At 42.0% G+C, this 13,834-nt stretch overlaps 1 long non-coding RNA gene across 1 annotated transcript in view; it reads left to right on the plus strand.

Annotated features, from left to right (window-relative positions):
• Positions 1-13,588, plus strand: part of LOC136793772 (uncharacterized) — a 33,543-nt gene extending 19,955 nt beyond the window's left edge. Inside the window, exon 3 of the long non-coding RNA XR_010839445.1 lies at positions 13,393-13,588. This is a non-coding gene — a long non-coding RNA (uncharacterized lncRNA). The remainder of the gene's footprint in view (positions 1-13,392) is intronic.
• The last annotated feature ends 246 nt before the right edge of the window (positions 13,589-13,834 follow it).

The raw sequence follows: 13,834 nt of genomic DNA on the forward strand, positions 1-13,834 counted from the left end.
CTGAAGATGGATGGTGGTGATGATTGCAGAACAATGTGAATGTACTTAGTGCCAGAGGACTGTATGCTTAAAAATGATTAAGATGGTGAATTTGTATCTTATGTATATCTTACCACAGTTAAAGAAACAAGTCAAGAGCTCCATTGCCTACAGAATCAACCCTAAAAGTCAAAGAACAAATGGGCTGCTATGAGAGGTACTGAGCTTCCCATAACTGTAGGTATCCAAGAAGGGGGCTGGACAATCTCATGTGGCATGCTCTAGGGGAATTTCATGATTAGAAGGGATCAATGCCAATGATTTCAGAACTTCTATTACTCGGCATGAAATCAGAGACTTAACTCCATGACACAGAGTCAGACTGCATACTTTCTTAATATTGTATTACACACACATGAGTATTCATATATAATATGTCATACAAACATAAGACCATGTTTTATAACAAACGTTCATTCCAAAATATACTGTTGAATGAATATTTTTTAAATGGATACCCATTTAGCCCCCATGCAGTTTGAATGCTGAAACATTGCCAGTATCTTATGGGCCATGTGCCCTTTCCCAGTCAGATCCTCTCTCCAGATTTTTGTGATGACCTGTTCCTGACCTTTTTAAAATAGCCTTACTACCTATTATGCATCCCTAAATAACATAGTTTAATTTTGCCTGTTTTGAATGGTATATGTATCATATAATAGGTTTTCATTTGTTACTTTCTTCTTTAGCTCATTGTGCTTACAAGATTCACAGTGTTGATACATGGATGCAGCTGTAATTAATTCATTTTCAAGAGATCACACTGTTCCCTTGTGTGTATATGCTGCCATTTATTTATTGTTACTGCTTTTGATGGACATTTGGGCTGTTTCCAGCTTTTAGTTTTTATAGACATTGCTGCTATAATTATTACCTGGGAATAAAAGTTCTGAGTTATAGGGTACACACATCCCCAAATGTTCAAGATAATGCCGAAGTATCTTCCTAAAGACTGTATTAATCTACATGGCCACCAGCAATGTACCAGCTCTCATTGTTCCATGTATTTGTCAGATTCAGACTGCAGGTTTTTTTTTAAATTTTTTATTTTGTTATTGAAGTATAGTTGATTTGCAGTGTTTCAGGCAGCAAAGTGATTCAGTTTTATATATATATGTAAATATATATTTATATATAATATAAATTCCTTTTCAGATTCTTTCCATTTTAGGTTAGTACAACATATTGAATATAACTCTCTGTGCTATACAATAGGTCATTGTTGTTTATTTTGTATAAAGTAGTCTGTATCTGTTAATCCCAAATTCCAAATTTATTCCTCCTCTCCTTTCCCCTTTTGTAGGCAAAGTTTGTTTTCTATGTCTGTGAATCTATTTCTGTTTTGTAAATAAGTTCATTTGTATCATTTTTTTTAGATTCCACATATAAGTGATATCATATATTTATCTTTCTCCGTCTGACTTACTTCACTTAATATGATAATCTCTAGGTCCATCCACACTGCTGCAAGTGGCATTTATTTCATTCTTTTTCATGACTGAGTAATATCCCATTGTATATACATACCACATTTTCTTTATCCATTCATCTGTCGATGGGCATTTAGGTTGCTTCCAAGTCTTGGTGTTGCTATAAACGCTGAAGTGCCTGTTTCTTTTCAAATTAGAGTTTCCTCTGGATATATACCCAGGAGTGGGATTGCAGGATCATATGATAACTCTATTTTTAGTTTTTTTAAGGAACCTCCATACTGTTCTCCATAGTGGCTCTTCCACTATACATTCCCACCAACAGAGTAGGAGGATTCCCTTTTCTCCCCACCCCCTCCAACATTTATTGTTTGTAGACTTTTTGATGATGGCCATTCTGACCTGTGTGAGGTGATACCTCATTGTGGTTTTGATTTGCATTCCTCAAATAATTAGTGATGTTGAGTGTCTTTTTAGAACTTTTCTCTAGTTCTTTATCTAAGAACTAGAGAAGGTGGTGAGCTTGGCAGTTTGGTTCTATCTCATCATAAAGTGGGAAAATGTACTTGAGTTGCACCAGGAAGAATTTAGGTTCCAAATCAATGTGGGTTCTTCTTTTGAGTTAAATGGCTTAATAGAGATGGGCTTCCAATTACAACCTAAGCACATGAAGGGCAGGAGATGCCACGTATCTTTTGATCAGTTGGCCGTTCCCAATTTGCCCCTCAGCCCTAGGTTTATAGTGCCTGCTTGTCAAATACTGATGACTTTATATTCTAAATACAGTCTTCAAAGAAAGAAATTTCAAAGCAAGACATAATTTACTGAATTGTATCAATGTCACTGTTGTAGCCTGAACTTGAAATTTGTCCTTCCCAGTCACTTTCCAACTATGAAACCTTGAGCAAGTTAGTTGATCTCCCTAACCTCAGTTGCCTCATCTGTAAAATGGGTAGAGTAATAGGACCACCTGCGTGTATATGTATGGGAAGGGGGTTATGAAGATGATATAATTCATGTAAAGTGCTAAGCTCAATCCCTGGCATTCAGTGTTCAATAAATGTAGCACATATTATTAGAATCTGTATCCCTGAAGAAATACTTTTATAGGTATTCTTGGATAATCTAAGCATGACTTTGCCTGGGGAGATGCAGCAGGACTTGACCTCTTCAGGATTTTTCTACCCGGCCCCCCACCTTGGTAATTTTCAGCGGCAAACATTTAGAATAAGCTCTGGTTTTACTGTTCATCAAACCCAAAGTGACAGCAAAAACAGACATTTTTTTCAGAAAGAAATTAATCTCTTGAACAGGGTGATTTTCCCCTTTTCTTTAAATACTTCTAAACTCGTGAGGGAGAAGCACAGAGCATATTATCCATCAGAATGAAGCATCATCCAGAGCTGCTGAGTTTCATTGACTTTAAGATTGCCCTCTGAGCTATAAGCTTTTTTTTTTTTTTTTTTCCTTTCCCAGAGCACAGTTAGCAGGGATATTTTTCTTTAAATGGCCCCATTTCATTTGCATTTTTAAACTTTCACAGCAGAGATTAGAAGCCATTGTAAATGGTTCCAAGAAGGCGGCAGTGATTTCACCCTACTCTGAGCTGCCTGCCTGAAGCTTCTGAAATTGAGTGTCAGTTTCCCCTGGAGCAGAAAGATATTACTTCATATTTGTGCGCTCGGTTCGCTGCTCTGCTCTTGGTTTGGTGGCCTCATTTAGCCGCAGGCATTCTCCAGCAATGATCCGTTCTCCACAATAAAATTAAATATCACCTTTCTCTCCCCGCAGCCCAACCCCCCTCCTTTTTTAATAAGATGTTTTCTTGTTTAGACTGAAGTGAGACAAGGTGAGAAACTGTGAGTTCTTCTCTGATTCCTTTTATTGCTCTTTTTGGATAAGGAGAGCACAGCAAAAAGGTAAAGAGGAGGAAAATCTACCATTGGAAATCTGAATGGAAAGGTGTACCAAGATCACAGATCAGTATGAGTTTGTTTAAGAGAGGCCTGGAGAGAGGAAGGCAAGATATAGAGAGCATAGGGGAGGCATTACAATGTTGTAGAGTGAGGGATAGACTGACCAGTATTCTTTCCATGCTGATTCTTGAGTTCACACCATATACTCTCTATTCCTCGTATTTACAAGCCCCTCCTCATTCCCTCTCCAGCTTCATCTTCCTTCAGCCTTGCTTCAAGGATTTCTTTCATACTTGACGGGCAAAACCTCAACCCCAGATCTAATGAACTATCAGCCTTCTCTACCAGTACTGCTAAGTGTTGGAGAGAAAACTGCACAGATGTGCAGATTAATTTCACCACAACTTCATGGTTTGGACTCTCCTGGCTTTCCACTGCTGCCCTGTAACCGTTCTATTGTTCCTTAGCCAATTCTCTCTCTAGTTCTCTAGACTAGCTTTTGCATGCCTTTTGCACTTTCCTCCTCTCCTCAAATGTTTGACTTTCACAAGTTAAGCATACGGCATTTCTTCCTGCTTCACAGAGAAAGTAGATGCCAAAGATGGAAACACTTCCCCACCCTCCCCTTAACTTACTGCTATCAAACCTACAAGTTAGCTATTACCACCTCCATGCCTCCCTCCTTTGCTTCTGTTACAATGGAAGAGGAGCATCCCTATCTGGGCTGGTCCCTCCACTGGTCCTCTGGAGCTCTTCTCTCCCAGTCCTTAGCAGCCTGGCTTGATCAGTGTTCCTTCTCTCTTTCCTACACCATCACCCTGCCCTTTCCCTTTTGGCCTCTGCCTATCAGCACTTGAACATGTTCAAATCTTTCATCCCGAATATCCAATTCCTTTCAAACCTCATGGCACCTTTCAGCCATTGCTTTCTCTTTGAAGAGACATATGTATCTGCTTCTCTGCTTCTTTATTTCCCATTCTCTGTTCTAGCCACTGCAATCTGGCTTCTGCCCTTGTCACTCTACGGAAACTGCTCTCAGCAAGGTCATCCATGACTATTTTATTGCTGAATCCAATGGAAACTTTTAAGCCATTATCTTCCTTGACCTATCTGTAGGAGCTGACACTTTTGGTCCTTCCTAGCATGTTGAAAGCTCATTTCCTGTGCCTCCAGGGCCACGTGCAGCAGTTGAATTTTCCTACCTCTTCAGGCTTCCTTGTAGGCCGCTCTTCCTCTGCTTGCTCTTAAATATTAGAGGCGGTTCTGTCCCAGGTCCTCTTCTGGTCTTACTCATCTGTGCTCTCAAGGTTATCTTAGCATTCCATGCCTTATCACGGAACAGGAGGAGTAAGGTACAGATTTTGTGATGGGGAATAGTGGAAATGAGGTCAGCCAGGCACAGTGGTGCTCCAAGACGGAGACTAAGACTTCAGAAAGGAAGTGTTTGACTTGCTGAAGTTGGCAACAGGTGAACAAGCAGTGGGTCTACAGTGTCAACATTGAGCATTTTAGAGGTTAGACCCTCCCCTCCTGTTGTGTAACAAAGTACTTGTCTGTTCTTTGTCCTGGGTTCTTGGGATGGAGCTTTGAAACCCTTGGAATGTCCAAAATGATGGGAGTGTCTTTGTTATTCATGGTGAAGCCTTGGGACCACGGTTGAACTTATGCAAATGGAGTGATTCGTAGTGAGCCCCTGGGTAGTTTCAGGATGGGGGGTGGCTAGGCTGGAAAGACCAGCCATATGATTAGAGTACTGGGGCTTTGAGCCACATGATATTGGCCCAGCCTTCAGTAGTGGAGGGGAGCTGGAGATTGAATTTAAACACATGGCCAGTGATTCAATTTAATGATGCTGACATAATGAAACCCCAGTAAAAACTCTGGACACTGAGGCTTGGTTGAGCTTACAGATTGGTGAACACATCAAAGTATCAGCAGGGTGGTGCATCCTGCTTCCGTCAGTGAGGACACAAAACCTTCACTTTCAGGGCCCCCCAGGGCTATGCATCTTTTTATTTGTCTGGCCTGGATAGTTGTATCCTTTATGATAAAACTTTAATCATAAGTACAGCACTTTCCTGCATTCTGTGAGTCATTCTGAGTGATTGAACCTGAGGGAGCTGTGGGAACCCCTGCATTGATAGCCAGTTGGTCAGAAGCGCAGGTGGCCTGGGGAGCCCTGCACTTATGGCCGTTGCCTGAATTGAGGGCAGTGTTGTTGGAGACTGTGCCCTTAACTCGTGAAGTCTGAGCTAAGTCCAGGTAGTTGGTGTCAGAAATGCACTGCAATATTGAAGCTCCCCAGGAGAAAGTGTGTGGACTCAGTGAGGGACTGAGTGCCCCATTACTAAAAGAGATGTGGTTATAGAATATAGAGGCATAGAAAGGACTATACAGTCAGAGGCAATTGGAGGCAGAACTGACTTTATTTAGAAACAGTGTCTTTAGATTTTTGGTAAGACAGCAATAAAGAGATTTTTTTAAAGGCAGAAAAATTGTTCCCTTTAAGTCTGGTCATACTTTCCTTTAACAGCCTTTGTGCTTCTGAGTTCTTGGATCTGTCTGTCAAAAATGTGTGAATACTATATATTTCCAGGTTAAAAAATATGACTTTTTCTTTTGTCCCCTAGAAAAGGCAGAGAGCAGCCCTTGGGGATAATAACAATGCCATTCATGCTGTGCTCTCTTGTAGTTAAAATTGTGTCAGCCATTTTGACCCCTGATGGGATTTATGGTGGCTCAGATCTCTGTTGGAGAAATGAGTTTTGGGCAGTAGACAGTAGGTCTCAGGCTTGGAGCATATTTTTTTGGTGAAATGGGGAGAAAATTCACTTGAGCCTTTTTTCCTCTTTTTAGCTGTAAAATCTGACTGTCCATATTCTATCACCCCTGTGTGCACTCTAATCTCACTGGGCTCCCTTGCCTGGGACCCTGTGGGCTCCTATTCTTAATAATAATATATGCTCCCATGATGTGCTGATCTCCTACTAAGTGACTGGTTGCTGGGCCACCTTCATACAGACCTTCACTCTGTCCCTCCCTCCCACCTTTGCAAATCACAGGTGCCTCCATTTTATAGATGAGGAAACTGCAGCTTATTGTTGAGGTTGGAACACTCTGTTAATGGCACCTGCATGGAATGCCACAGAGATTGGAACCCAGGTCTATATAACATCACTGTATAGTGAGTCTTAAGGGTGGAGCAAGTGCTGAACCTAGAGCTGGAGAAAAGAATGATTAAGGCTCTGTTCTTGTCCCTCTACGGAGCTTGTAATCAAATCAGAGGGACTGGCCATTATGTTCTGATCAAGGTGCTGGTTTGGGACAAGTGTTGGTAGGATGAAGATTTTAGTTAAATATATGACCTGTTGTTAAGGCTAAGAGATCACCATGGAGGGTCCCCAGCAGCAGCTTAGTTTAGAAACAGCTTGCCTCTTCTTCTTGAGCCTTCTAATGATCATTTCCTAAACTTGAACTTGAATCTTCTTGTCTTTCCTTTATAACTGAGCCAAATTCCTCTCAGACTACTCCATGGAGATGTAAGATAATACTGTTTTTAAAATTTCCAGATCAGGAGACAAGAAAGTAACATTTATTGACATTTACTACATTCAGAAAACTTCATACATTTGAAAAACATTTTAATCCTTTTAGACATCAAGATACAGAAGCTCTCTGTTCATCTTCCTTAAGAATGAATCCATGAGTCAGCCTGACTCTAAGGTAATATTGGTCACCCAGTCTCAAGGTTCTCCTTTTTGTATTTCCTAGATAGTGATAATATGACGTCAATGGCACTTTTAACTTTTGCAAGTGTCTTCTACTGTTCTGTTCACAGTAAATGTAAAAGCCTCAGCTGTACGAGGCAGGGACTTGTGTAACCCATTTGATTGAGGAAACTAAAGTAAGCACACGGTGTTTAGCGAGAGGCCACTAAATTCCTAAGAGGAGAGATAGAAGGAGAACACAAGTCTTTCTATCACACCAACTTTTAAGTGAAACTCCTCTTTCAATTAAAGATGAAAAAAAAGAAAACTTGAAAACCTACAGGAGCCAATCACTAGACACAGTTTCTTCACTTATTACAACAGCTGTTCAAGTCAAGCGTGGTTGTCCTTGTTTTACAGATTAGAACTGAGGCTCAGGGAGGTTATGTAATGGTCCCAGAGTCACACAGCAGGTGTCTCTTGTCATCGCAGCCCACTGTCCCACATGGCTAGCCTTTTCTACAGGATCTTTCAGTTGAATATGTTAAAAAACAAAAAAAAAAATCAAGTCTAACTCATCTAAAAAGAGAAAAAACAAAAACCTAACCTTCTCTTGCCCCATCTACCCTCTCACTGCCATCTCACCCTCACCTGCCCTTTCACGGTGGAGCCTCTTCACAGAGTAATCGACTTCCCCAGAGTTCCCTCCTGAGTTCATTACCATCATGTTCCTCCCTTAGCTCCCACGTGCCTGGCTCTTGCCAAACTGCTAGTGACCATCTCACTGTTATCCAACAGCTGGCCTTTTGTATGTTTCCTTTGCTTCCTTCCAGCCTTTGACACTAGTCCCCTGTTTCTGGAAACTGTCTTCCCTGGGTTATGGGCCACTAATCTCATTTTCTCCTTTTTCTCTGACTGCATCCTCTCTTTTGCCAATTCTCTCTGTGAACCTTTAAGTGTCTGTGTTCCCCCAGAGCTCTGTCCTCAGGTTTCTTCTTGTTCTCATGTATCCAACTAATGGTGGTTGCAAGTTTATTGTGTGTCAGGCCCTGTGTTAGGAGCTGGGGGTCAGTGACACAGTGATGATCAAGTGGTCTGAAATGTGAGAAGCTCATCATGCTCTGGTCCCTCCCCGCTGCCCATCCAGCCCCTTCATTGGCCCCAACTCTGCTATGCACAACGGCTGTGGTCCCCAGATCTCAATGAGCTCTCTCTTGCCTCGCTTGGGACTTTTGTGGGGGTAGTTTTCTCAGCTAGGGATGTTGTCAACGTCTGTCCCTGTGTTTGCTTAACTCTTTCTCATCTGTCAGGATATGGTTTGGGTATCATCTCCTCTGGGAAGGCTTTTGTTACTCACCAGAGTGCTCCAGGAGCTGCCTCTGTGTTCAAGTTCATCACAGAACCTACACACAGAATAATTGCACCTGTCTCATTATTCTGTCCAGTCCCTGATGGCAGGAGCCAGCTCTTTGGCTCCTTTGTACCCCCGGCACCTAACACAGTCCTTGATATGTAGCTCTTTGTAGAGTGAATGAATCAAGCTTGCCACGACTGGTCCTTTCCAGCCTGGACTCCTGTCTTTCCTCCACCTGTACTATTCCTGATAGCCCGTGTTTATCCACCTTGAATGCACGTGATATTCACCTGCGGGGGAACAAAACGCCGGCCCTTACCCCATTTCCATTAAATTAGATTATCTAGTGGTGAGACCCAGTCATCTTCATTATTTAAAAACTCCCCAGTTGTTTCTGGTGAACAGGAAATAATCATGCGTTGGATCTGTCTCGGTATCTCAGCACCTAATGCAATGCTTTGCACATAGTGGGTATTCAATTTCTAGAATGACGTCTAGATTTCTAGAATAATTGAGTGGCTGCCTAAAAGCCTAGCATTTACATATTCAAATCTAAGCCAGCCATATCCAGTCTCCAAGCACACTCACACAGAAAGCCAGTTGTCCAGGAAATTTTGCTTCGGAAGGATTTGGCTCCCAAAAGGTATTACTTAGCGTTTAGTCCCCTTTTTACAAAAGAAATAAAGTTTTCAAAGCCTAAATTAGCTGTTGATTGGTTTGATTTAGTGACACGTAATTTTTGTTTTAACCTCCAGAAAAGCAGTAGTCAAGGAGGTGGTGATTGGGTGAAAAAGGAGTAGATGGAGATCGCTGGTTTTCATTATGTGAGAATTTAGAAGGTTTGCCATGGTTTCTGGTAAATGCTGGCAAAAGTCTGTTTTGCCACAGGCCCTGTAAAAGCACTAACCTGCTTCCTTTTGATGTTGCTGGCTCTTCTTTGGCAAGGGAATAAGACCTAGCCACGTCTGTTGGGGCTAGAGCAGGGCAGGGACAGGGAAGGAACAGCGGAGTTTCCTCAGGTCATTTCTGCACCTAGAAACTCTTTGAAAGTCTCAGTGATCTCTAGCGAGTTGTGAGGGCACATGTGTGGGGCCTCCCCCACCACCACTTTCCAGGGGGCTTAGTCATTGTCATTGTCTGGCTGCAACAGCTGCCGCTGGTGCCAGGCACTCTACAGGGAAAGTTCATGACCATAAACTTACTGAAGCTACACAGAAACACCATGACGGGGGTGTTGTTACTACCATTTTGTAGACAACAAAACTGAGGCTCAGAGAAGTTCAGTGACAACGTCCAGCTAAGTGGCTTGAGCTGCATTATCACCTTGGGGTGATAAAGTCTCCTGACTTTCCATCTAGCAGTCATTCTACTACCGGGAATGTGACCCACTCAGGCTGGGCGAAGAAGGCACAGGGCACAGACTGGCCAGGAGAGAGTTCTTCTTGGAGTGGATCAATGAGGTATGAGGGGCAGCATTGGAGCAGAGATGCTGAGGGTTTTGGGGTCTCTAGAAAGGCTGAAGAGGTTGGAAAAGCTTGGAGCTGACTCGACTCGGCAAAGAAGTGAGAAAGGGCCTGCTGGGTGCCATGCCTGCCTCATTCTATTCCTGGAGGCTTGGCAGAGACGTCTAAGGCTTCTTCCCTCGATGTGGAGTTTGGGAGAAACTCAGTAAACAGGCACATAAAACCTAACTGAACTTGTCATTATAATCCCATAAAAGGTTAAGAAACTGTTGGAGGATGGGAAGAGAGAAATCAAGCGACCTCTTGGTGTAGCTGTCTTGTTTACCGCTGGCATCTTATTTATCAGTGCTGTGTTTTCCATTTGTCAGGCTATAACGATAGCAGCTTTTATAAGTAAGCAGTTTCTTTTAATGAACTTGTTCCAAATGTGTATTCTGTTCTTGGAACTCTCTGTGCTCTGAAGCAGCTTTATAATTATTGCCTCTGGTGGAATAGCCAGGCTCTATCTGGTTTTTATGTAGCAATTTCTGTTGATCTGCCTCTTCCTCTTTTAGCTTCAAATAAGGAAGATGGAAAAATATAATGATAGCTTTTTTATTTTAAGAAAAAGAGTGCTTATTATGTATTTGGTATTGTTCTAGATGTTATGCATTCATCTTTTAATTTTATCCTAACATTACTTGGGTCTCAGGTATTTTTATAGCCCCCATTTTACAGATGAGGAAACTGTGGCTCAGAGACTTTGAACAAAGTGTTTAAAGTTACTCAGGTAGTAAGTGGTAGAGACAAGATCTGAACACATGGCTGTCTAACCACACAGCCTGTGTTCTGGACCCTGCTTGTGTGTGGTGTGGGCTGCTTATGCCAGTGTGGAGTTGGGGGTGGGAGGAGGAACTTAGGACACTCATTGATGCTGTGGAGTCATTTGCCATGTTGGTCCATGCAAGAGATGTTGTAATTCAGTGCTGATGGCTCTGTAATTATGCATAATTTTTTTGGTCTTTTGCTTTTATAAAGGGAAATCGAAGAATTTCAAGAGCTCCCCACACTTGTCACAGCCCATAGTAATGCTACCTTCTTCTTGGTATATGGCTGTACCATTTATCCCCAAGCTCAAAAAATGTTCATAGCATACATTGGCTTCTATTTTGCAGCATGGACTGTTAGTTACCATCTTACTTGAAACCCTGATCCTGCCCAACTGAACTGAGGTTGTTTTGGATCTCCTTCCTTCCCATCCTGCACGCTGCTCCAAGGGGACAAGGACAAAGTGGTCTTCCATCGCCTCCATCTGTTACTTGAGCAACGCTGGCCATGTACGACCAGCTCTGGGGTTAGCTGCAGCTCAGATTTCTGCTCCACCAGATTCTCACTCTGGGACTTTGGATCAGTCATTTAACCTCTCTGAGCTTCTCTTTCCTCATCAGTAAAATGGGGAATAATAATCGGAATGTCTGCCTCATAGGTTTGTTGTGAGGATTAAATGAAATGATGCAAGTAAAATGATTGCCTCCATAAATTTGGACACTGTTATTCTCTCAGCTCCAATCTAGACCCTGCAGTCAAGGATTGGGAACCACTAGCAAATCATTCCTAGTATCCTGCATTATTTCAACAAATGTGCACAGAGTGGCAAGAGCAAGGACGTCTCTAGGACACTGTTTCTTAATGCATCCTTATTCCCAATATCACTTTATGGGGTTAAAATGTACAATGAGCAGAGTTTGCTTTGGAGAAGGAAACTTATCATCTCTTCCATTTCCCACTTATCATCTCTTCCCCCTTGTTGCAAAGGTTTCCCTTTTTCACACCTGGTACCCTCCCACTGACCCTGGACTCCCCCAGGGCTCCTCGTGGGAACACCCAGGCACCTGGAACTTTACCTCCTGTTGTTTTTTTTCTTTCTTGGCAAAGGTGTTTTTGAAAGTATCATCTTTAAGAATAAAAAATGAAATGACCAACACCAAGAAATTACTTCAATAATTGGTGACACATGCATTCGGTGAAGTACTGCTGGACCCTTAACTCTTGATTAAGACAGAGCCAGGTCCTTTACTGAGAAAGGGAAATTTGCCTGGTTTGATCCAGGAGTGGATTTGTTTGCTTCCAATTAGTTGGAAAATCGAACTTGATCTTTGAAGAAGACAGATTTATAACCTGAGCTGATACATGACTGCCCTCGCTTTGTTGTAATAAAAGATGAAATCGCTCCAGTGGAGGCTTGGGTGGACATCAGGCTGGGTTTCTAATGACTGTTCCCTCCGATTTTCATAAAGCCACCCAGGATGATCAAAGAGCCCTTCATAGTAGATAAAAGATAATTTGGGGGAGCTGGAGAGGAAGAAGTTTGGAGTGTTCATTTTTTTTCTTTGTTTTCTGTTCCACCCCCTTTCAGTGGGACTTAATGATGCTCCTCTAGGTGAGAAAATAGATCTGTTCTGGCTAATTTTCCACAGAAGTCCACGTAGACCACTTGTCCTCAGGACAGATGGCTGCCAACATGGCCTCCACCCTGTGTAAAGGCTGTTTCTCTCCACTTTGCTTCTGAGCTTTCCTTTCTCTGCCTCTCTTTAGCTGTTGATTTACTTTTGTTCCATTTTGCCACACCCTCCTTTAGCTTCTGCCTTTGGCTCTGTCTCCTGCCATCTCTCCTGATATCCTCCTGTTTCCCTTCTTCTCCCTTTGTCCTCGCTCTTCATCCTCTTTCCTACTGCATCACATTCTCTACCTTATTTGCCTCCCTTCCTTTCATGATCTTATTTTTGACACTCCTCTTTACCTTTCTCTCTCTCTCTCTCTGATTCTGGTTCGTAATATCTTGAAAGAGCGTTTGATAATGTTTGCCTGACCCTGCCTGACATGGGGTGAGTGCTTCTCCTCAGGCAGCTTTTGATGTGGTCTGTGTGTGATTGATGAAAGCTGCTCAATTTGCTTTTCAAAGCTCTGTTTATGGAGGGCTTGGATGCATCTCCTCGGGACTTCACTCTTTTTCTTTCCAGAAACAAGTCCAAATTATAGGACAAAACCATGTCACTTCCCATGTGTTCATCATCCTCACAGATGCCTTAATGTTCATGAGAGAAGGACCACGGTGCACAATCCACCTTTTTTTCTTTAACTGTTGTTATTCCCAGAGTCCTCATGTCAGAGATTTTTACCCACAGAGGATGTCCCTTGGGCTACATTTAATTTGAATACAGCCTTCAGCCCATTTGGACACTGAGTAATGAAATAGAAGAAAAATGCCTTCACTGTTAACACCAGAATCTAGACACATTAGGGATCCTGGCTATTTATGATATGGTCAGCATAAAATGAGGGGAGCCATAATCAAAAGAATTGTCGGCAGCTTCTGGTTCTAGAAAGAACAGTGGGTCAAGTTCTTTCCAATGTTAATCACTCGAGATCCCAAAAGTGTATGAGAAGATGAGGGGTATTTTTCAAATGGTTCAGGTTTCCTGCACTGTTGTTTCTGTTTTTCAGCCTAAGAAGAGGATTCTTGCACCTGCACCAGAAGGCTTACACATTCAGCTGCTTGAAGGAAGAGGGGTAGGCAAAATAGTCAGTAGGAGCTCTTTCTAGCTCTTAGATGCTTTGATTCTGAGAATCTAATACTTTAGGTAAGACATATATAGTGCATTGAAAAGATTACTGAGTTTTGTGCTAGAATACCTGAGTTTAAATGCAGATTTGGACAATTATTAGTTGAATGACTGTCAGTAAATGTTTAATTTATTTTCAGTTTTTTTAAACAGCTTTACTGAGGAATAATTTACATACTGTAAAAGTCAGCCATTGTAGGTGTACAGTTCAATGATTTTCAGTAAATGTATAGAGTTGTGCAACCATTGATACAATGCAATTTTATAACATTTTTTATAAATCTTTTAACCTCTCTCCATTTTTTTTCCCTTCATCTTACAAT

This window comes from Kogia breviceps, chromosome 1 (genome assembly GCF_026419965.1).
Source record: "Kogia breviceps isolate mKogBre1 chromosome 1, mKogBre1 haplotype 1, whole genome shotgun sequence".
Taxonomy (NCBI): Eukaryota; Metazoa; Chordata; class Mammalia; order Artiodactyla; family Physeteridae; genus Kogia; species Kogia breviceps.